This window comes from Myodes glareolus, chromosome 12 (genome assembly GCF_982192425.1).
Source record: "Myodes glareolus chromosome 12, mMyoGla1.1, whole genome shotgun sequence".
Classification (NCBI taxonomy): Eukaryota; Metazoa; Chordata; class Mammalia; order Rodentia; family Cricetidae; genus Myodes; species Myodes glareolus.
In genome coordinates, this window is record NC_142037.1 from 47872430 (window position 1) to 47899008 (window position 26579).

At 33.2% G+C, this 26579-nt stretch overlaps 1 non-coding gene across 1 annotated transcript; it reads right to left on the reverse strand.

Moving 5' to 3' along the window:
* Positions 1-24420: 24420 nt before the first annotated feature.
* LOC125392501 (U6 spliceosomal RNA) lies at positions 24421-24529 on the reverse strand. The gene has a single exon (XR_007229560.3). It is a non-coding gene; the product is annotated as a U6 spliceosomal RNA (small nuclear RNA).
* Positions 24530-26579: the final 2050 nt, after the last annotated feature.

Below are 26579 nucleotides of genomic sequence, written 5' to 3' on the forward strand. Positions count from 1 at the left end.
ATTATCCAATATCAAATCCCTAAAACCTATATATGCAAATAACATTATGTGGTTTGAACATATTTTATTTATCTATTTAGAAAAATGGCTAACTGGGGGGGGGGTGTTGTGAGAAGTCATGTCATCAAGAGCTTAGACAGGGGAGTCAGGTAAAAGGCAAAGAGCAGAATCTATTATCCAGAAATGAAAGAGCCTTATATACTTTTCTCTCAGCACCCAGGCTATATTTCCAACCCATTGACATTTCTTGGTCAACCCTAATTAGCTAGGCACAATCATGAGTTCAGACAGTGCCTGCTGCTAGGCCCTCAGGCAGACTCCAGGTCTCTCGGCCTAATAGGCCTTATCTTCCTACATATCAACAATTTTTTAAAAAGTCAATGTATTATATATAGAACATGAGAGAGTAAATGGGGTATTTGGGGGGGGAGAGGAAATTTATGTAATTATAATATAATATAAAATTAATTTATAATACTAGTAAGAAAACATGATGAATGATAGGAAAAAAGACATGACAAACAAAAAGATGAAATACCACCCCTGGACTAGTAGAATGGCTGAATTCATAAAAACTGGCAAGAAAGAGGGGCAACAAAACTGAATAAAATTTGCACAAAAATTTTAAGTTATTTGGCCAGTTATTATGAATTTAATGCAGCCTTTTGAAATCCTGCAGCAGTGGTACTCAGTTATGTTAAAGACGTGTCAATACAGATATTCACATAGTGCACAATCATGTAGAACTGATATCTAGTATTTTCATAACCTTTAAGGGGAAAATAGGCAGAATGCAAAACTATCTTTTTATTTATCTTTAAAGAAAATATAGGGGTTATTTGATACTGTACTCAGCTAAACATGTTGGTGTTTATTATGAGATTAATTTTTGGAAATATATTTCATCTAATGGTGAGCTATCAATATTTAATGCTAAATTGTAAAATACAGCATATTTAAAACTGAAAATTAAAATGCTCATTTGTAATCTTTTGTATAATTAATAGTATTTATCTCAGAATTCTGTACATAGTTTACATATTTAATTAATATCTTTTATGCAATAATATATTAAAATGGAAATAAACCCCATTAAAAGGGTAATTCTATTGAAATATATTTCTCTAGACCATTTTTGCACATTTGTAATCTTTAGTTATACATTAAGTATTCAGATATAAACAAAAACCAAATGGATTAAAATTAATTTCAAATACATTGTGAAGACAAATTGTTCTACAGATATAAAGTGACATTAGAAAAACTACATCATGTTTCATAGAGACTCCAAGGTGTGACAGGGGGATAGATTCTAGGTTTATCGTCTTCCTACCGTGCCTGCATCTGTGATGATAATATTATTTTATTAATAAGGGTTCATTTTTCCTAATTGGAAATGTCTTGGCTTGCTGTTCAGGATATGTTTAGAGAAGTTGGCAAAATATAATGTAATATCACTTATGTTTACCTCATAAGTATCCTTGTAAGTAATGGAGTAAATACTGTTATTCATATTTAAAAAATAAAGAATAGGGTTTATCAGCTCTTGAGAATAGACCTCATTATGTTTAATCATCATTAGAAGATACCACAGAGGTTTTTTTTCTCTGTTTTTCTGAAAAATAAAGGTAACTTGACAAGCAATTATATTCCTAATCTGGTTTTTACATCACCCACAAGATATTTTTCTGAACAGTCAGTCTGTATAGTAAGACACTATGTCTGGAATTTAACTTTCAGCTTTTAGGATATTTCCATGAGATTGTATGCCCATCTTTAACACATTCCTTGTTCCTATTATTATGCAAGAAATCATGCCTGATTAAGCTCAGTCAGTTGACTAGGCAGGGGGTTTGTGTAGCTCTGCTCATGCTCTGCAGGTTGTTACCTAATTGTCATCTCTTTGGAAACTAGATTAAAGGATTTTTCAGAGAGTGCTGCTCACCTGTTTGTTCATTACATTAATTTAGGTTGTCTTTCCTGCTGTTCATTAAAAACCTACCACCAGGAGAATTGGGTGAGGTAACTTTTCATCTGATCCTTACTTACCTTCCTAATATATTATGTCACTCTATCAATCACATGACCTACGAATCCTCAACTCATTTCCTTTATCTAGAATGGGAAAGAGCTAGAAAAGATTCTGAAGCCTTGGACTGAACTTTAAAACAATTTAGATCAATAGTAACTGCACAAACTATCTTGAGAGGAAATGAATATTTCTTGACAAAATGCTGCCAATCAGAGTGTAATAGCCATGTTTCTCTTTTTAAAACATGCCATTTTATGACTTAGATTTTCATTTTATACTTTAAACATATATTTTTATATGTTTATATGTTATATATAATACATATTATACTTTAAACATATATAGTACTTTATACAACTATCATGCTATGAATTAAATTGTGTTTCTACAAAGTAGGTATTCAATTTTGAGAATAAGTATATCAAATTGGAACATAATATATATTTTACTTAATACAATTTCTTGTAAAATTTTGTGTAACAATTGTATGTCTGTTATGAGGAAATAAAATATCATTCTGAATGTAGTTAACTTATAATGGCAAAATTATTAGAAAGTACTTTGATTCCTGTGGAACATTGCTTCTTCCTTATTTTATGAAACATTTAATACTCACCAAGAACTACTGTATGATAATTGTGTACTGTCGATAGGAGTCAGGGACTGATTGCAGAAATAATCTGTGTGTTAGACTATGAAAGAAACTTGACCAAGGTAAACACAACAATGTACCACAACTAAAGCAAAAACGGAGAAATTAAAATCACACACTAAAAATACATAATTTTCTTATTATTTTAACAAATTTCCTTTGTGAGAACACCTAGAATTTGAAAGAACGACTTTTGCATCTTTCTGAATTATTTCATGTAATTAAGAGGTCTTCCTCGTAACAAACTGAACGTAGAATGAAATGAATAACCTATGTATTATTACCACAAATTCTTTTCAATATTTTCTGAGCATCCTTCCTTATGAAGGATATCTGTGTGTTATATATTAAATGATTTATATTTTACAAATGAATATCTTTACAATAAAGCCAAATATGGTGTAAAATTTTGTGGTTTCGTCTGCATGTACTGACTTTTTGGGATCCTAGTCTGTTTGAATGCTCACCTTCCTAGACCTGGAGGGAGGGGGGAGGAACTTGAATTTCCCACAGGGCAGGAAACCCTGACTATTCTTAGGACTGGAGAAGGAGGAGGAGAGGGAATGAGGGGAGTGGGAGGGTATTGGAAGAAGGGGCGGAAGTCGAAATTTTTATGAATTAATAAAAAAGAAAATTGTGGTATATATTATAAGAAGAGCTTATTTATTTGTTTGCTACTTAAATTATAAAAAATAAAGACTTGAAAAAATATTTTTCTTTCTTTATTTTTTTAAAATTTATTTATTTATTTATTGAAAATTTCCACCTACTCTCCGCCTCCCCTTTCCCTCCCCCTTCCCACCTCCCCCTCCCTCTCTAGTCCTAAGAGCAGTCAGGGTTCCCTGCCCCAAAAAATATTTTTCTTAATATTAGCACAATGACTATTGTGACAATTCATTTGCAACATTATTTTAAAATATACATTTACTAGTATGTACCTCTTTTTGTTTATTTCTTCTGTCATACCCTACTTTCTCCCCCATCCTCCATTCTTTTCCTACTTTCCTTTCTGCATCCTAAGCTGATACAGAAAATAGAGCATTTTGAAATATAAATTAATTATGAAATGAATAAATATAGCTAACTAATTTAAACTCAATTAACTCATTTTGTGATAGGAAAATGTTCCATCAACTTGCAGCATTTTCAAGAATATAATACAAAAGAGTTATTTAAATCCTAGAGTCATTTAGATGAATTTAACCAACGTATACTTTGAACTTATTTAACCAAAATGAAATTTTAAATCTTTGGAATACCATCCACACCCAGGCATTCAGCACTGGGTAAAATCCATTCTACCCTCAGCTTCTGTGACACAAGTATTCAACATTTGCGCAGATGAATAAGTAAGATTATATGATGTTTATCTCTGTATTCTTGATTTGTTCCACTGAAAGTAATATGTTCCCCACTTATCCAAGTTTTGACAACTGAGAGGATTTTCCTCTTTTAATAGCTGACTCATTTTTCAATGAGTACATGTTCATTTCCTGTATTCATTTACTGGTGTGAATGCAAAGATTGATACTAGGTCTTGATGTGGGAATAACTCAATGGTAAATATTTTCATACAGATATCTTTTTGTCATACTTATTTCATTTACTTTGATTGAATATCTAGAAAGAAAATGTCATTTTTATGAACCTCTAAGGTGTTGTGGATACTGCATTACCAACTTACAGTATTTGAGAGATTCCTTTTCTCCACAGCTTTACTATGACTTGTTTGCCACTTTTGTAATGAACATTCTCGGAGAGGTAAATTGGTATCTCCTTTGGTTTTTCCATCACTACCCTAATGAAGAGTATAGTGGATAATTTTTAATATTACTGCCTGTCATCTGTATGTCTCTTTTTCAACAAAAATTCAGGTTCTTTAAAATCAATCTACTTATTCTTATTTTCTTGTTATTTTGTAGTATTTCATATCATGGGTGTTAGTGCATTGCCTATTGTGTGTATATATATATACATACACACACATATATACATATATATACATATTCCACTCCATAAGTTATCTGTATACATTATTCTTTCCTTTCAGACACAGAAGAACCTTAGTTTGGTATAATTCCTTTTAGTAGCATTTGTTCCTGGTACATATACCAGATTAATGAAGAAGTCTGTCTATATTTTTATTTTAGTTATAAAATTAAACAAATTTTTAACAAATGATGAATGCATTCTACATTTATCCAAAGGAAAAAATAATAAATATTATCATAACCCAAAATTTGCATAAGATCTCTGGGTGTGAACTACTAACAGGAATCACAACAGATGGCACAAATCACTACATTTGAAAGTCACTTCATGGGTGATGTAAGAGAAAAACTAAGGAGGTAAATTTTGCTTACTTTCTGACTATACAAAAACTCAAAACACTCTCCTAGTCCACACCTAATGCTGAGGACTGTAGCTTGATTTTCATGTACTTAATAGCTAATAGTCACTTATAAGTGAATACATACAGTGTTTGTCTTGGTCTGGGTTACATCAGTAAGGGTGCTTTTCTCTAATTGTATCCAATTGCCTGCAAATGGCATGATGTTATCATTTTACCAGCTGAGTAATACTCCACTGACTAAATGTATCACATTTTCTTCCATTCTTTTCTTATTTTTTGGAGGGGAGTTAAAGACAAGGTTTCTCTGTAGCTTTGTAGGATTCTGGGATTAAATGATGGTGTGTGCCATCACTGCCTGGCTTTCTTCCTCCATTATTAACATGACTAATCCACCCATAGTGTCCTGACATCATCTCGAGCCAGTGTTTCACTATGAAACTCTCTTACTCAATTCTTTCCAAACTTAAATGTAAGTCTAAGATCCATCTCTGTGACTCATGGTTGCTCCAGCTGCACAGACTGCTTTGGTTTTCATCCAACCCTCTCAAAATAGGATGAATTCTATATTTTTACTTCCTAGTGTCTGATTTATCTCTCAGTTAAAGATTTCATTTTTCCCCCTCCTGCTAAATTACCCAAACCCTTCCTTTCCAAAACTCAATTTGCCATTATCTATCTTGACTGCTACATTCAGCACCATTGGTAACTTTTGTTTGAGTATTTGTCTTATTCTATTCAAAGACATCATTCTATGTATAATTATCAAGTAATGAAGAAGGAAAAAGCTTCACTGACCTGATGTTTATTGAGAGTAACTATTTCCCATCTACTTCTCTCTACAATAATTGATCACTTGTTCTCTATAAAAGACACTGATGACTCTGACTAGCATGGATAGTGAATAATGTATGACAACAGAATGCAATGTAAATATGGCATTAGGATGACAATCTGTTGTAAATGGCTTTGCTAATAGGGGTTTGATTTTCCTGGAGAAGTCTGTGGTTTAGATGACAAGTTAGATAGGCGTAATAGTCAGTATTCAAATACCCTCTTATATTTCAAAATAAGAAACAAAATAGAGAACAAACTGCCCTCTTAAACACTGATTACCAAATGGTCAACTTATACTAAACAGTATTTTGATATCATTACATTTTCATCTTTAGAAATGAGTTTTTGGGTCATTGTCTAATTAAGAAAACCCATAGTTTATTTAAGGATTCTTATCAAATGACTATGTATGTAGAGAGTTTAGTTTGTACTAGCTTACCTACCAAAAGTCAGTCTCTCTCTCTCTCTCTCTCTCTCTCTCTCTCTCTCTCTCTCTCTCTCTCTCTCCCTCTCTACCTCCCAGAGAGGGAAGGAGGAAAAGAGAGTAAGGGAGGGAGGGCAGAAAGGAATGACTAATGACTGTACTTTGAATAGCTGGATTCTGTGATTTGTCTTCTCTGAATGCCAGCACAAAGCTCTTCAAGGTCTGCGACTGTGACCTTTTGCATAGGCCTTGGAAAGGTGCCAGGTTTTCACTTTTGGAAATACTGCTCTGGAGTACATTGATTATAGTGTAGTTATTAACACCTGATTATAGGTCTTAAGAATTGTACTTAGAGACTTCAATACATTATGGATCACACTGTTCCATGTGCACATTTGAAATATGACTTTCCTTGAGATTATAGACAGGGATATTTTAAATGTTCACATCTTTGGCAGTCCATTGTTGCTTTCACATAGATTTTCAGTTTCATAATTTCCTAAGATTTGACATACTGCACAGTTACTGAAGCCACTCCCTTTGCTCAAGGGAGTCTGGAGCTACAAGCTTCCTTTATTGTGTAATTTCAGTGCACAACATTTATATAGCTGTTCTTTAAGTTTGTTATAAGAAACTGTAACTAGGTTTTATTCTTTGTATTAACAAATACAAATAGTAGCAAATTAAAGTAGTTTACCAAGAGTAATAGCTAATAATTCACAAGGCATAATTCTGGAACAAATTCTTTGATATTTTTTAATTGTGTCCATGATAATTTGGCAAGAACAGCAAAGGATTATATTCTCCAACAACAGCAGTGAGACAAACCTACCTTTGTAAGCTAATGAAGAGAGTCACACACCTTGACTGCTTTCCCAATGACATTATGTTTATAATGTTTATAAGCATCAAATCTTACATATATTTGTTTATTTTAAACTTAGAATTGTTACCAAAAACTTATTCAGAGCCATCTCTTTTACTATGATTGTATATTTTCTTTTGATTGCAGAGAGGTTGTGCATTGAAAACAAAATTGCAGCACTGATTTTCTTGCCATTAGTTTAGAGATGCAATTTTATGTGTTTTGTTATTTTCTCCATTACAATGGACAGAGAAACAGTCTGTGAGTGTGCATAGATTTTAGGAGATATACAATGGCACCTCTGTTTGTTTGGAGAGGTATCTATGTGTGTGTGCACATATTATCTATATGTATATATACATCTATTGTTGTATGTATGTATATATATGTATATACATGTGTGTGTATTAAGGTATAATTGCTTTTGGTTTATTTTTATTTTTCATTCAATAAATTATTTTTCATATTTTCCATCCACCAGCTTTCTCCATAGACTCTGACCCCAAGCAAAGCAATATTCTGAAAATATCTCTTACATTTTAAGAGAATAGAACTTTTGGCTGTACCTCAAAGTCAGAGTTGATAGTATATCTTGAAATTGCTTTAAAGTTAAATCAACTATATAGTTAAACTGTTTGCACAACCTCCTTTTAAGATAACAATTTAACAATCACTATTTCTTGCTTTTGGTTTCCTGTATTTTACAACATAAGATAGTGCATAGCTGCAAGTTTAAGCTATGTTTCATTCTAAGCCTGTGATCCAGATAATGCATGTGAATGATTTTTCTGAAAGCAGGACAAAGATAAGTTGAAAGTTAGTTCCTAAAATCTGACATAAAGGAGGTTAAAAGCAATCATTTATGAATATTGGTTGACAAAAAATGTTATTTGTCAATTTAGCCAGTTTGGATCAGCTGGAGACAGACTACACAATATTAAGATAAGGTAATGCTCTTCATTTCTTTCCTTGTATAATGCCTCCTGTGCTCTTCATGAAATACAGAATGAAGTCTTATGTAAAGGACAGACAGACCCCACTGACAGGCTGCTCACACAATAGATACACATTGTAATATACTTAGTATTTGTATTAGAGAAACAAAGGGACAGACAGACACACAAGACAGTCTCAGTTGTATATAGATTCAGATTCATGCGACAGACTAGAAAAGACTGGAAGACAGAGAAAACAAAGTAGATAATTCAATTCTGGATTTGCTTTTTGTTAAATGACTCCAGAGGGGAAGTATAGTCAATTAGTAATGCATTATAATACCCTCATAATTCTACTTACATAACCGAAAGCATGACCTTTTACCCCTCTCAGATGAGGTGGTAGTGGAGGGAACAAAGCAAAGCAAAGGCTGTTCTGTATTTGCCAAACTACTCCCCAATATAAGGCCTTCCCTAGGGTGTTTGATGTACCCAGTGACATGCCACTGCAGAAAACTGGCCTTTCCCCTCTTGACTTATATCAATATCAAATAACATCTTGGTAAGGAGTTAGGTTTTTGGTGTTGTGTTTTGTTTTGCTTTGTATAGTTAAGGACTTGTTTGATTGAACTTGTGGAAGTCCTACACATACTACCATAATCTCTGATAGTTCAGATGTGTAACTATCCTTTTGTATCTGGAAAAAGCTATTTCCTTGAATTTTCTACCATCTCTGGCTTTTTTTACAGTTTTTCTGCCTACTTTTCAGTGTACAGTTTTTAGTATATGATATTGTAATAAAAAAATTCGTTGAAACTGTCATCCAACAGCTAATAAACACCTTTAGTAATATGGCAGGATACAAGATCAAGTCCAAAAAACCAGTTGCCCTCCTATACACAAAGAATAAAAAAGCAGAGAGGGAAATCAGAGAAGCATCACCTTTCATGATAGCCAAAAATAGCATAAAATATCTTGGGGTAACTCTAACCAAGGAAGTGAAAGACCTATTTGACAAGAACTTTAAGTCTTTGAAGAAAGAAATTGAAGAGGATACCAGAAAATGGAAGGATCTCCTTTGCTCTTGGATTGGGAGGATCAACATAGTAAAAATGGCAATTTTATCAAAAGCAATCTATAGATTCAATGCAATCCCCATCAAAATCCCATCAAACTTCTTCACAGACCTTGAGAGAACAATAATCAACTTTATATGGAAAAACAAAAAACCCAGGAGTGCCAAAACAATCTTATACAATAAAGGAACTTTTGGAGGCATTACCATCCCTGACTTCAAACTCTATTACAGCTACAGTATTGAAAACAACTTGGTATTGGCATAAAAACAGAGAAGTAGACCTATGGGAGCTTACCAAGGCAAACTGGACTGGAAGTGGTGGAGCATGTGATCAAAGTGGACACTCTAAATGTGGCTGGCAATGAAGGCTGACTGAGAGGCAGGGACAATAGCACTGGGTTTTGGTTCTACTTCATGGACTGACTTTGTGGGAGCCTGGTTTGTTTGAATGCTTACCTTTATAGACCAGGATGGAGGGGGGAAGACCTTAAACTTTCCACTGGGCAGGAAAACCTGACTGCTCTTAGGACTAGAGAGGGAAAGGGAGAGAGAAGGACTAGAAGGGGAGAGAGAGAAGGACTAGAGAGGGGAGGAAAAAGGGAAGCGGGAAGGAGGAGGAGGAAACTTTTAATAAATAAATAAATATATAAAAAAAGAAAACTTACTTAGATAATGGTTCAGACTTAACTGAAATGGGTAAGTCATGGTGAGAAAGATCCAATTAAGTACAGTCGTTGATAATAGATCCTAATCTTTTAACAAAGTATTATTATATGTTTAGTTTGATTTCTTAAGTTTAAAGTAAGCAAAAATGTAATCCTTGTCAACTGCCACTTTAACTCATTTATTGTTCAGGACTGATTTTGGATTATTCTTCACAAAAAGAGTGAATTTACTCTGAATAGTGCCAGGAATAGTTTTATAAGCAAAGTATAATTGAATCACTGCAACGGTGGACTTGCTCCCTTGCTCTTTTTATATTCTGGTTTTGGTTTCTTGTACACTTGTTTCTTGTACCATTTCATTAAATTGGATCATTTTTTAAAGGTTTTTATGTGTGCAAACAATTGAGAAAGAAAACAGATTATGTCATACTTTATGTATATTGTTATGTTTGTTGTAAAACCAACTGAGATTGGCAGGTTTGATGATGGTAGGAATTTAGGTTTAGAAATGTAAGATGATCCTCATGACCCTTATCTTTAAACAATCAGACACCATTGTGCATCCAGAACAGTCTAATTTAAAAAATATATTTTATGGTCAATTCAATAAAATTAATTTTATTTCATTTTGATGGATATTTTTAATTTCTTTTTATCCTTTAAAGGATATAGAGTAAGCACATATTGCTTGTGAATTCTGCCAGGTAAAATTGAATTTAAGCATAAATTTAATTGTAGTGACAGATCTTAAAACACAATTGCTGAAAACTCATCAGTGAAGGTGGTATTACCTGTTTCTATGATGATATCAACACTAAAAAGAAAATAATAAAATTTCCAAATGCTGCTTTCAAGTGCTGTAAAAAGTAACAAGAGTTCATTTGTAATTTGACTTCAGGTTCCCTAGACTTAAAATACTCTGGGATATATGAGCAGTCACTCTTCAATAGCATAACGGATATTATTTTTATCTGTCAAATGATAAAAATATATGTCATTTTTATTTGCATACATAAACAGTTATTATTGTGGAGACTATATTAGACATTACCTTCTAAGGGCAAGAAAGGCATCACCTTTCTTTTAGATGATTTAGTGTCTTGTAATAAAGTAAATTTGATTTTGTGTGTTACTGGCCACCCTTATTTGGATATGCCACGATGAGCACAAATCAGAACAAATGCTACATAATAACAAACAAGAAACACTAACGTATGAGCTGCAATATTGGGGCAGAAAGATTGGCCACCTAAATAAATGATGAGTAAGGCAATAGCAACAGACATTCTCAAAGGACTGGCATCCTAGACAAAGAACTAAGGAAGAGTAAGAGTAATGGTGATAACTTTCCCAGGAAAGAACCCCCTGTTGCATATTCAATATCAAGTTAACAGTCCTAAAATCATATATGTAAAAATGAAACATGCACAAGTAAAAATTTTTTTAATAGCATAGTTTTGTAGGATATATTTTTATTTTCAGTAACAAAGAAATTTAAGCCTCTAGGTTCTTTGCACAATAATTTTTAAAAATACACAATAATAATTTTATTTTTTAAAGTATTTTCTACTATTCTTATTTTGATGTGAGTTTGTGCATATGCTTATAACATATCTAGTTACTATCATTTACTTTGCATACTCTTTTATATTAAATACATGACTTATTGCCATATGTAGTACAATGGGCATTCATTCACATTCATAATCAAATACTAATTACAATATTTTTTGTTCTTCATTGACCTCACAAAACTTAGTTTTCTAAAATGCCAAACATTTATCTCCACACTGAACCAACTGATTTATAAGCAGTCTGAACGAATTTCAGCTGATTTTTATTCCATATCCACATAGTTGTAGTCCTTAATTTTCATAAAAATAATTAAATGAAATATTAAATTTCTTTGATATAATGCACCCTGCTATACCCAAGAAGATCAATGGTTTTATATTAATCCAGACAAAATCTGTGACTATTAAGACACTGAGTTTTCCTATCCTGCCAAGAGACTGTCTTGTGCTGTTTCCCCATTCCTTATCTCAGAAAACCACTGATTTGATTTCATGACCCATTTCATTTTATTTCAGAAATTAATAAATCTAATTGTCTAATTAAAGAAAAATATCATAGCTTAGATATTAATTTATATCACTGTGAAATCAGTACCTAGCTTTCATAATTAAGCCTTTCAATGATTTCCTGTTGGAATGTATATTTAGGTCAATTTTCTCTCTTATTTATGGGTATTTAGAATGTTTTAATTCAGAAATTTTTAAACTTCAGGCCTGTTCAGGTATTTGTTTACATATGTTTTCATATATCTTGCTTAAATATTTATGAATGGAATGCTATAGCATATGGTAAGTATATATTTACATATTTAGGAAAGTGTCAAATTGCTTTCCAAATTTGTTGCACAAATTTATATTTATGTCAGCAGTATACTAGGACTGTAACTGTTATGAAGCCTCCTAAACCCTTATTTGTTTATATTTTTATGATTAACCATTCTGATGGTCACGTCGTACATTAATGTTATTTCAATATACATTTCCACTGCTCATATAAAAATGACATAGGTCATTTTCCTAAGTATACTATCCATTAGCATGTACCTATGTGTATGAGTATGTATAAGTATATTAAATTGTTCTCATCTTATCAAATGTTATGTTCTTTGGTTATATATTTTTGTTTTATTTTGTTTGTATTTTTATTTGGGTTTGTGCTTGTATATTTATGCATGTGTATGTGCCATTCATCATGCACAGGAGTGAGGCATGTGTACTAAGTTTTATTGGAGCACTCAAGACCCTGTCCAGTTTTTCACAAGGTTTCTTGTGAGTTTATGTAAGGCTCATGTATTCATAGACAGAATTACTTTTTACCAAGCCTAACTAAACTTGTTATATAGTTTATAAGAAGAATTTTGGTATAAATTATTTCTAATTTTAAATTCAAGCTTATTAATATATTCTTCAGTAACTAGCAATTATATTTTTACATATAAACATGCCCATGTGAAGTAAGTATTTATATACTTAGATTTATAAATGTGTGTATGTCAATACTGGTACATAACCTTTTATTTATATCTGTTATGTTTTATATAACAATATTTTTATTTATTATGGTTTACTAGATGAGAAGTTGTTTGTTATCACACTTTACAATGGCCTACATATTTCAGTATGATATATAAAACCTATGTCAATTTTCTCATCTACAAAGTAATGATGTAAATCTCCATTATGCTTTAAGAGTTTTAGAATTATTGAGAAAATTTTAGCAAATTATTTTAAATATAATCTTGTAAATAAGCTTTTAAACACTAATATGTTGCTAATTTTTCAACTACTCAAAAGTCTGAGTTTTATGCACTGAATGTCAGTTCACTGCTTATATTTACTAGATAACATAAGAATGTCTCTGGATAGTAATGGAAGGCAAGGTTAGTTCACTAAAATTTTTGTACCCTAGAGTTAAACCCTAGCAGCATAAACAGCCTGAATGGGTATCCAGAATATTGTAAACAAAGATCTAGAGAAGTAAATCCAAAACCAGGAAAAAAAAATCTAAGGGAGTTATTTTTGTTTGTCTGATTGTTTGAGACAGGATTTGTCTGTATCGCCTGTCCTGGAACTTGCTCTGGAGACCAGACTGACCTTTATCTCAGAGATTCACTGGCCTCTGCCTCCTGATTGCTGCTATTAAAGGCATGTGTCAACACTGTTCTGATAGATGTTTTAATGAATGGCTGGAGGTTATTTTTCTAAGATAGGAAACGATGGCTAAAATATGGAAACAGATTTACATTGATTACTCTGAGACTCTGCTTCTCTTCCGAAAGCATATTAATATGTATATCAGCATCACAGTTGGGAAGTAATTTTATTTAGTTTTTATTTTCTGTTATCCTGATTTGACATTCCCCCATTACTTAAGAATACATTTTTATTATCATCTTGAAGTTATTAAAGGCTCTTATGTAAATGCTGTCAGATAGAAAGGCTTTGTGTTTAATATATTTAAATAAAATACTCTTTAAATTTACAGTTAATGATTACTAGTTTGAATTTGCATGTATTATGATCTCTGAAGTTTTAAAGTAGTTATAAGTGATATAAAATTGCCTATAAAATATTCAAAAATCACTCTTCTTTTCTACAATGACAATGGGTATAAAGGCTTTAATTGAAATGGTATGAATATATTCTCTTTCATATATTCCTCATTCTCAAATAGCACCAAGTAGAGAACTGTATATAGCAAGGTTTGGTTTAACCTTAGTTTAATGATGACCTACTGACACCGGATGGTACCAGTACTGAGCTGTGGGACAATGGACATATACCCTGTAAAGATTTGTTATTTGTATTTATTTAATAAAAATCTGATTAGCTCTGGCTTCTTATTAACTCTTATATTTTTATTTTTTTAAGTTTATTAAAATATAAAAGTTTCCATTTTCGCCCCTCCTCCCAACACCCTCCCACTCCCCCCACTCCCTCTCCTCTTCCCTTTCCATCCCTAAGAGCAGTCAGGGTTTCCTGCCCTGTGGGTAGTTCAAGTTCCTCCCCGCTCCCTCCAGGACCAGGAAGGTGAGTATTCAATCAGACTGGATCCCCAAAAATCCAGAATATGCAGAGGAAACAAGTCCCAGTATCATAGTCAATGGCTTTTTAGAAAGACTTCGGGCCAGCCACATTCAGAGAATCCAGCCTCCTCCAGAGAATCTGGTTGGATCAAGCACTCCTTCAGTCCCAGTCAACTGGCCTTGGTGAACTGTCATTAGATCAGTCGCCTTGTATCAGTGGGTGATCGCTCCCCTTGCGGTTCTGATTTCCTTTTTCATGTTCTTCCTCCTTCTGCTCCTCCTTTGGACCTTGGGGAGCTCAGTCCGGTGCTCCAATGTGGGTCTCTGTCTGCATCGCCATCCATGGCCGGATGAAAGTTCCCTCTGATCTTGCCCTCCCTGCTCACGTTCTTCTTCCTTCTGCTTCTCGGTTGGACCTAGGGAATTAAGTCCAGTGTTCCAATGTGGGTCCCCGTCTCTATCTCCATCTATTGCCAGATGAAGGATCTATGGTGATAAGCAAAATATTCATCAGCATGGTTATGGGTCAAGGCCAGTTCAGGCACGCTCTCCTCTGTCCAGAGAACAATCTGGGGATCTCTCCTTGGACCTGGGATCAGTCTTGACTTGGACTTGACTTACAGTCAAGTCTCTAGTAAACCCTAAACTGACTTCCATAGTTGAGATATATTCTTCCCGGAACCCATATCTATCCTTCCTCCCTCCCCCACTCCCAGTCCCCCGAGCATTTCCCATTCCTCCCCTGCTCCCTTCTCTCTAACCCTCTCCCCTTCCAACTACCCTCCCAACTCCCCATGCACCCTTGCTTACCTGGAACTCTTGTCTATTTCCAATCTCCAGGAGGAAAACTACCTGAATTTTCTTCAGGTTCACCTTCTTATTTAGTTTCTCTAGGATCACGAATAATAGGCTCAAAGACCTTTAATTATGGCTAGAATCCACTTATGAGTGAATACATACCATATTCCTCTTTTTGGGTCTGGCTTACCTGACTCAGTAAAGAGTTTTCTTTTTCTTTTTTTTCTTTTTCTTTTTATTTATTTATTTTTTTATTTAATTTTTACTGGGAACCCCTCCAGAATCAAGTCTCTTGCAAACCCTAGAATGACTCCCTTAGTTGCGATATAAACTTCCCTGCTCCCATATCCATCCTTCCTCCCTCCCCCCTTACCATTCCCCCAAGCCATCCCCAATTCTCACCCTCTCCCCTCTCCCTAACCATCTTCCCTTACTTCCACCCCCCCACCCCCATGAACCCGACTTTGCTTGGCAATCTTGCCTAGTTCTATTATCCAGGAGGATAACAATATAAATTTTCTTCTGGTTCACCTTCTTATCTAGCTTCTCTAGGATCACAAATTATAGACCCAAAGACCTTTAACTATGACTAGAATCCACTTATGAGTGAGTACATACCATATTCCTCTTTTTGGGTCTGGGTTACCTCACTCAGTAAAGCGTTTTCTATTTCCATCCATTTGCATGCAAAATTCAAGATGTCATTTTTCTTTACCGCTGAGTAAAACTCTAATGTATATATGTTCCACACCTTCTTTAACCATTCTTCTATTGAGGGGCACCTAGGTTGTTTCCAGGTTCTGGCTATTACAAATAGTGCAGCTATGAACATAGTTGAACAAATACTTTTGTAGTATGATAGGGCATCTCTTGGGTATATTCCCAAGAGTGGAATTGCTGGGTCCTGAGGGAGGTTGACTCCCAGTTTCCTGAGAAACTGCACTCAATTAAAAAATGGGGTACTGATCTGAACAGAGAATTCACAACAGATGAACTTCGAATGGCCAGAAGACACTAAAGGTCATGCTCAATCTCCTTAGCGATCAGGGAAATGCAAATCAAAACCACTTTGAGATACCATCTTACACCCGTCAGAATAGCTAAAGTCAAAAACACCAATGATAGCCTATGCTGGAGAGGATGTGGAATGAGGGGAACACTCATCCATTGTTGGTGGGAATGCAAACTTGTGCAGCCACTCTTATATTTTTAATTATGCTATAATTCTTGTCTTTGGGAGTCATGTGGCTGAGTACCTTTTATCCGTGAGATGTTCTCATCTTGCTTCCTCTGTATTGGCTTCCTCTGTAATGACTGCAGACTGAGACTTTCCTCTTCCCAGAATTCTATTTTTGTCATTGGACCTATACTTCCTGTCCCTGTCTGGTCCCAGCATTTTATTAAATCAATACAATTGACAAATCTTTACAGGGTACAACACCATTGTCCCACAGTACTCCTCCCATCACACACACTTTATTTTTCCAAAACTAGAACTCTGAATACCATGTAAAGATTTGCCTCGTATACTTGTCTAATAAAATGTTGATTGGCTAGTAGCCAGGCAAGAAGTATAGATTGTGCAACCAGGCAGGAGGTAGAGGCAGGGAAATGAGAAGAGGAGAATTCTGGGAAGAGGAAATAGTCAGTCTTCAGTCATAACGCAGTCACAGAGGGAGCAAGATGAGAATGCTTCACTGATAAACAGTACTAAGCCACGTGGCTGACACTCTCAAGAATTATGTGTTAATGTAGTATGTAAGAGTTAAGAAGAGTCCTGAGATAATAGGCCAACTAGCTTATGACTAATGTGGATCTCTGTGAGTTACATTGGGACTGAACTGCTGCGGAACTGGGCAGGATAGAAACCTCTATCAACAATATTGAAAGATTAACTTTGGCACTAAAAACACCACTAAAAGATACATAGAGTTAAAAAGATGAGGCAACACTTCTTATTTAAAATTAAGAAGAAGTAAATGAATCCCATATTTATACCAATTAGCTGTGTGAGTAATACTTTGGGGTCTCAATTAGCAAGTTCTTTTACACATGTATTACATCAAAAGAGTCTCAATTTGTTGTTGACCCAACATGATATTGTAAATCACTGCTATAAATTAATATTATCATTCTCATTCTTCAGAACTTTTAGAGGCCGACTGATACCATTTCTGAATAACATGCTACTGTCATGTTATATTCTAAGTAATCCCTACAGTACCCTATTTAATGAGTATCATTATATTTGCTTGACTCTAGCTTTGAATTACTTTAGGTGGCATCTTTGATTTTTAAGTTTTTTAATTGTTTAGTTGCTATCTTTCTGTAAGTGTGAAACATTTATTTTTATCTATTGTTAAAATATATGATTTGGCAAATATATATTCTGATTATTTCTACTCTTTGACCTGAGCTGTGGAATAATATTTTTGTGTACTTTGAAACCACGTTACTTTTTATGGTTTAATAAAGAGCTTAACAGTCAATAGCTTAGCTGGATTTCTAGACACAGAAGATTTTGGAAAGGAGAAGGGTGGAGTTGTGAGGAGATACCAGGGACTCAAACAAGCAGCATGGGCTTTTCAAAGTAAAGGTAATCAAATCACACATCACCCAGTAGTTGCCTGCATTTTTGAGTAAGCAATACACCATGAGTTTAGCTGTGTGGTAGGTTTAAGGTTTTGCTCATGTAGACAGAAAAGGTTACAGATTCAAAGAAAAGCAGTTTCAAGCAGGAAAAAAACTTCTAAACAAGTTACAGTATGTTTAACAATGTGTGTATTCTTAACAGAAAAAAATGCGTATAGGCAGCCATAGAAAAAAGAGTTTAATAGTAATAAAGTCTTTAAAGAGTAAGTAAAAAATATTTTTTTAAAAAAAGCCAAATAAATAGGAAAAATACATGGGAAGTCTGGATTCTATATGATATCTTGTTAACTATATTTTTTTAAATTCTAATATACAAAAATAATAGTTGATGAGAGACTATGGACTCTGAAATTTCTAAATTAAAACAACCTACATATTTTTAAAACCCCACCAACTTTGTGGAGTCCTGGTTAGTGAAGCTATATCAAGAACTACACTAGAGAGTCCCCTTAATCTTTTCTTCTAGGTCCCTGACCCAAGCATTCACTGTTTGCACAGATGGTGGGTAGAATGTGGTCACCTTTTGTAGTTTTTCCTGTGAGGGGACCAAAACAAAAATACTAAAATTCTCCCTTGTGCGGTATCCACTCAATATAAGGAAGAGATGGTCATATATATTGCCCAATAAGAGGTACCAGAACCCTGAATCCTCTATTCAGACAGTTCTTATGTGACGAACCTACTGCCACACTTACCCTATGCCTTTATCAGATTGGATACTAATCCAATTTCTGCCTTAATGATACAACATGTTGTTATACTGCATGTATGTTTCTATTTTTGTTTAAGGTATTATACCTATTTAGTTCATTTTAAAACGTTACATAAAGTTATAAACTTGAGAGCTGTTTAAGATAATAAATACAGACAGGTTAATAGTCAGCTATAACTATCAAACTTATAATTATGTTAGATATGTTTTCAAGGTCACACAGAGATATATTTTAGATTAAAATGGTGATCTTCACACACTTCAAAGACCTAGAGACTATGGCATTTAAAATGCTTCAATAACAAGATTTTTCATGACTATGAGACATGTCTGCTCCTGGAAGCACTAATTGAAATCAAAACAGAATTATGGGCATCAAAGAACCTCCACATGGAGTTTGCTTTCTTTGTTTTAAAAGCTAGTCATTTGGGCAAGAAACTACACTTGCCTTGACTAATGACAGTATGCATTCCCAACTAGACCAGAAGATCACAAAGAAAGACAAAACCTCATAAACTTTGCCAAGATGGGTAGTACAGTAATTCAAAAGTTCCTGTTTCACAGAAAAGCTCATCAGATAATGTGGGATTGTAGGTTGAAGATGGATTTCCTAATTTTGCAGAGGAATCTTGAGTGACTTGTCCATTGAGCCATCTATTTCTGTCATTTGATGTAGCTGAAGACTAGATAGTCATAGTTATAGTTTTCCATAGTTATTATTGATGATAAATTAGGCACATAACTTTTACCTACCCCAGATAAGATAAATAATAAAATATTTTCTCCAAAACTACCAAATACAAATAGGCTGGACATTGTAAATGCAATTATTACCTTACAATTTTTATTGTATATAGTTTTATTAATTTTAGAGATGAAATCATTTCTTTTTATTTAGACAAAAAGAAGCGAGAAAAATTGTAGAAATGAGGTAAAATCTTAAATGTTTATGATATCTCAGAAGATATATTTACTTCTGTGGATGGTAAGTTCATTTATGTGCAGAGTTAGTAAATACACTATCATTGAAGACATACTGTTAATTTTTATTTTAGGAAGAGTTTCACTAAGTTTCCTGGCCTCACCTTGTTCTTATTCTGCAGATTAAGCTGGCTATAAAATTGAGTTATTCCTTCAGTCTCTGACTTGCTGCATTTTCAAACCTCTAACATCATATCTAGCTTATCACCTACTTGTAAAAAAACCTAAATTTTCTCACTCCAGAAATACTGTTCAGCCACACTTCACAGTGTTGTCATTTCTAGACAAAATGAGCTTATGCCACTGACTTGAGATGAGAACAAAAATATGCCTCTTATGACTATCAATCTAGGCTACTCTTTTCTAATGCTTACATAATGAATCACTCAGACATTTGTTTATGATGGTAAAATTACCATAACATTACTACATATACCCTACCACTAGAAATAATGCAAACTCTGGTTTTACATTGTTTCTTGTGAGATCTGGAGAGTAAGGGCCACTCTTCCTCCTTATTACACCCTTTCTTAGAAAAAGTATCACTCTGAACTTTCCTCTATTTAAAATTCTGTATTGAATTAGTACCTTCCTTCTGAAGAACTAAGGAAGGAATTTTCCCATGACACAAGGAAGAATTAAGCATAGGCCAGATTAGGGAAGCATAAAGTGTATACTGCAAATTCACCTGCGTGTGTGAGGATATCCCCCCTTGAGAAATTCTGGTTACAGTTTGAAGAATTAGGCTTTTGGACATGTCTTAGTTAATAAGAATATTTTATGAAAATACCAACTTTATTTTTAATTTAGTTAATTAGTTTTAATTAATTTTAAATTTAATTTAGTTAGCAGCTATCAAATACATAACTATTACAAATTTCATAAATATGTGGAAATGTAGCAAAGGTTGCAACTACTAGGCAGTGAAAAATTCTTTAACGATCTATAGTTATTATATATTTGCATTGAGTAAATGTATATATATATATATATATATATATATATATATATGGGATTAGGGATGTGGACAAAAGTCTAGATAGATATGTGTCTGTTTTTAGAACTTATATTTGAATAGTTAAGAAGTGGGATGGTGATGAAATTTATAAAGTTAAAGAATTTTGAAGAAATGCAATTATCATTTTTATAATATGAAGTCTTAACTTTTTCATAACTTCATCTGTATTCAGCTCTACATTCACATTTCTTTAAAATTAGTTTATACACTTAACAATGAATACTTAAAATGTAGGAAAGTATTTTAGAATGGCCGGTGATTTGTCTAAAAAGGTAAAATTTCTTGTTGTTACAGAGAAGATGAATTGGTTACCCTAATTTTGTAGAGTTGCTTACTAACATCTATAGTCAAGTTTCATGAACATCCTTATCCATCCTCTGACATCTGTGAATATACTTGTGGCAGAAACACACACACACACACACACACACACACACACACACACACGTAAAACATATAGTTTTAAAATAAAATCCCATTGAGGTAGTTGAGAGAGAACTACAAAAAGAAATAAACACCAAAAACATTCATTAAAAATCCAAAACTCATTGCCAAATGACAGATTTTAGATACATATACATACATATATATATACATACATATATATATATATTTCAATTTCAGTATTAAGAAAAATAGACTAAAATGTTGGTAAAAAGTCAAATTGACACAATATTCTTAAGTAGCTAACATAAATTTGATTCTTGATGAACTCTGTACGTTTAGAATGAAAACTATGTGTTTTACCCAGGCAATAAGAAAATGGTTAATGCAGTTTGTCATTTAAAACATTATGTCTCTTTTGGGAAAAAATTGTGATGCATCACAGTAGTACTACAATTATTCATGCTTATTGATAATTGTTCTACTTTTGGTAATCATCCATATCAAAATAGAATTAAAAGCCTTCACGCAAAGAATTCTGATAATACATTACTTGTAGGAAATATAATAAAAAACAATTAGTTAAATATTCAGTAGAAAAGAAATAAAAACTAGTTAATGGAGCAATTTTCTTTGATTTAATAAATTAAATAATATCAACCAAACCTCAGATTATAAGTTATGAGGTCTAAAGTTATATGTAATGAAATATGTGTGACACAACAGAAGATAATACAAATTGGCGTCTTAAATTTCAGATTCAGATTTATTTTATAAAGGTTAATTGTAATATTGGGATCTATAGTACCCAAGCATGACACTTAAATTAATATTAAGATAACCACGTGTTGCTACATACGTATATGTGTGTAGAACAATACTACTCCACCAAACGCCTAGGGAACATGGGGGAAGAGGATAGGGAAAGATATTAGCAACTAGACCACGATGGTTGTTGTGAAAGTTTGTTAATGAGAAATGATGAGGAAGCTGATGCCTTAACAGTATGGCTGCCTCAGCAGAACCCAAACTCTTTCAACAACAATAGGTTTGCTAAAATCGAAGTGGGTAATGATTATGCAACCGACCATAAACAAAGAAGTAGGGGGAGCAAAGGAATGCTGAGAGATGGAGAAAGAGTTCTTCCCAGGATAATCCCACCTAATTGGTTCTCAAAATGGTCAGCAGTGAAATAAAATACACAGAAGCACACTAAATGTGGGTTTTACTTATGTGTTTAGGCATATGTGTATGTATACACATATATAAATGTGTTCATATGCACAAATACATGCACACACAATCAATAAAGTAAAGAGACCATACGTTGAGAGAGCGCAATAAGAAGTGAGTACATGGAAGGGGGGGGGGAGTTGGAGGGAGGAAAAAAAGGAAGAAACTCATGCAATTTTATTTTAATGCAAAAACTAATAATAAATAGTGGTAAGGAATAAAATATAAAATTAATTTATATGAGTGTCTTGGCTTTCCGAAAACATATTTGAGGATATTTGGTGCAAACAAATAAATTTGTGGTTAGATAAAAATGCAGACTCTTGATATTACAGGGATATCCACAAATATTAAAATAGCCCTTACCTGTGGAATTACCCAAAAAACAACACCCACAGACTTCTAAACCACATCCTGAAATGAAACTGCTGAATAACATATGCAAAGTGATTGAAGAATGTCATATGGTTCTGTGCACGAGAGATCTTGGCAGGTGGATTTACACCACAGAGGGTGAGAACCCTGGGCTGGTGACAGACAGACACAGCATGCAGCGAGAGCTTAAGTGTGCAGTTTTGTTGAGATAAATGGAATAAGGAAAGGAAAGAGACAGAGAAAGAAAAAGAGACACCGAGAAAGAGAGAGAGAAAGAGAGAAAAAGTGGAAGAGGAATTAGAGGAAGAAGTAAGCAGAGTTTCACCTTTTAAAAATAAAGGGTAAAAGCAGGGTTGAAACACTTTGCCAGGTCCTCTAGCGGTGGGCCAGGTTGGCCTGGATGCTAACAGAATATTATGAATCCCAGTATTCTATGATAATTAATAGACAGTTAAACATAATGAAAAATACTGGGTAGTAAAATACCAAGATTATCAGCTTACTTATTTAAGAATATAATTTAGGGAACGTTTGTTTCTTAAAACAACTTGATAAAACAGGAATACTAGAACTAAAGATAGCTGTTGCACATAGATTTTTAGAGTTAAACATCAATAGTAGTATTTAGAAGAATTAGCCTATGAATTCATGTAGGTAGAAATGATTTTGTAATGCCAATGTACATATGGAAACATAGCAATTTGAGCAAATTATATTTTAATTACTTAATTTCACCAGCCTATTAATTAGTAGTATAGTCAATATACTTTGATGTTAATATTTTATTAAGGTTTTCACTCATATTCAAGCAAAATTAAAGAAATGAAAAATAAATTGGAATTAAGTGTATTTCCAACAATAATTAATATAGTCTGTTTAAAAACAGCTTACCAGAAGAATGATGATATATTCACGTACATTTCCATTTATGTTTAAAGGACTATAACACTTCTGTATTTTTAAAAAATTAAAAATACAATTGATAAATGAATAAAAATTTAAAAAATTAATAATAAAAATTTGATAATATATTTAGAAGTACAAAGAACAGAAAATAGAGATGTAGAAAGTGACTCAAGAAGGTGGTATTTGAAAATATGATAAGCCAATATCAGTCACCAACATTTTACCTTTGATATTCAGTCACATTGAAAGCTTAAAAACACACAAGAGGGAATGGCATTATGTTTTAGAGAACAATATAGGTAAGAGATTTCTTCATCAATTCTACTAAAGTAATGAGAATAAAAAATTAGAACAAAATAACAGAAAACTAGAGTATTTATGATCCCAGTGAGAAAAACAATAACAAATACAAAAGTATAATTTTAAAATGTGTCAGGTGTTCTCTGTTAATACATTAATTATTCAACAATACAAATAAAGTAAATAAAACAGAATAAAGACAGTAAAGGTAGAAATGGGTTTGTATCTCAATCTTAAGACGTTAAAGATAAAAAAGTAGCTTTTACAGGATTGGGAAGAAAAGACATGCTGTTAACACCTTATTTGGAACAACATGAAAATTCCATGGGAGTCTGACCAAGAGAAAGATAAAGTTATAAAAACTAAATAAGAGACATCATACATTCAACAATAACACTATATCAGTATTAATGAGACTTTTGAATTGTAGCAATTATTAAACACACAGCAAGTTAATGATAGTTAATGTGCAAAATTCAAAATAAAATTAGGTACTATAATAAGTTCTCTAGAGATAAAGGGTGAGAATGAGAATGGAGAATACATGGAGTACATTGCAGTAAGCTAAATAAATGGTATACTAGACAGCAATGTTATGATCATACTGGAGCAGGTTTTTTTTTTAAAATATGGAACGCTTCACGAATTTGCGTGTCATCCTTGCGCAGGGGCCATGCTAATCTTCTCTGCATCATTCCAATTTTTTAGTATATGTGCTGCCGAAGCGAGCACTGGAGCAGGTATTTTTAAATTTCATGAAAACTAAAGACTCAGCTGCATGAATCTGTTATATACTTAAACACAAATAGATGTAAAAGGAGGTAATAGTTCGTCCAGATAAAACTATTAAAATGAAAGCTGTATTAAAAGTTTTTATTTATTTTATTGAGCTATTCATTTTTCTCTGCTCCCCTCCTTTCCTCCTCTCCCCTCCCTTTTAACTCTTTCCCATGGTCTCAATGCTCCCAATTTATTCAGGAGATCTTGTCTTTTTCTACTTCCTATGTAGATTAGATCCATGCTTTATGTCTCTCCTAGAGTTTCGTTATTGTCTAGGTTCTTTGGGATTGTGAACTGTAAAACGGTTTTCTTTGCTTTATGTTTAAAAGCCACTTATGAGTGAGTACGTACAATAATTATCTTTCTGTGTCTTGGTTACCTCACTCATATGATATTTTCTAGATCCATCCATTTGCTAGTAAATTTAAAGTCAGATATGGTAGTCTTCAGAACCACACAGAAGTAAACAGAGAAACGAGTGTACAGTTCTATCATAAAAAGGCTCAATTAATATAAATGATGAAATATTCTTAAACATATATATTTGTTGATTTATAAACATACACACGTATTTGCAGTAAGTAGTGAATACTGAAAACATGAAGCAAAGTGATAGGAATTACAAGGTGAAATTAAAGTCGAGAACTCCTTATTCTACACAATTTGAGTGACAGATCATATGAGGATAATTGAATTTGAGATAAAACATTCCATAATAAAATGTGTTTACTCTTAATTAACAAGGAATTTTACAGGCTGTATATATTGGAAATACAGACATATTCCCCAAAGAATGGCTGTCTAAACTGGAAGTTAATCATTTTCAGAGTCAAAACAAAAGCAAGTGAACATGGTAGCGTGCTTTATAGGTGCAGCTGGAAACCCAGTCAACTGGCTTCATGGGACTGCACAAACACCAGGGTCTCTTGGTTACAAGGACATCAATGTATGATGTCAAAAGTCATGTCACCAGTGAAATTTTCTTTTGCTAATTTTTATTAAAGTCTGATCACCTTTTTCTTGAAATTCATCCATGAAGCTAATTGGCTCTACCAATGATTCTTTCTCTAAATCTTTAAATTCAATTGCCTATCTTAGTGGACCATAGGATTTTCTGATTCATGGATTTTCAGAATCCAAAGATCTGAAACTTTCTGGCTTGAAACCCTAGAAGTTTAGTTACTGTGCAGAGTTGTAGATAAAACCCTACAAATTCAAAAAAAATCTTCATAACTACAGAGATGTTGTTATGTTATATGCCATGTAAATGAATGAGTGATTGGAAAGCTTCAGTTAAATATGGCATGCTCAGTGGGCTTTCTCCAGATATTCCAGGGCTGTACATGCAACTTGAATGCAAAAGTGTCATGAATCTTAAAAATTTATTATGAACGTAAATTTTGAATGATAAAATTACAGTAAAATACAAGTTTTAAAATGTAATGGTAGAAAATTTAGATTAAAGGTAATTCTTTATTCATTTTCTAAATTATCCATAGTACTGGAATTTTGTTGCAATTTTTGGACTTAAGTTTCCAAACACTATTCGAATTAAAATGTTTCAGACAAGATCTGACAAATTACAGATTTGTCCTGATCAAACCTCTTTTTAAACACAGTTTATTGACACTAATATAAAGTTTGGAGAAGTTTTTATGAATAAATTTTTATCTAAACTGAGTTTACTTGAGGAATTCACACCTAGGTACACTGTATTTGAAGAATTTCTAACTCCTCTTCCTCCTGCTTCACTCATGCGTCCCAACTAGCTCTTCTACAATCCATGGGCTTCCTCTTCATTTATTTAGATTTAAACTTTATGTGCATTTGTGTGTTTGTGAAATGTAGTGAGGCAATTACTGTCACCATTATTTGTGTTTTTTCAGTGCTAGCTATTTAGAAATGAGGTTTTATCCCCTCAAAAAAACGAGAAAGAAACACACAGAAAAGTGAAACAAAACAGAAACAAGAACATAAAATGATGGTTTTCTTCATTCACTGA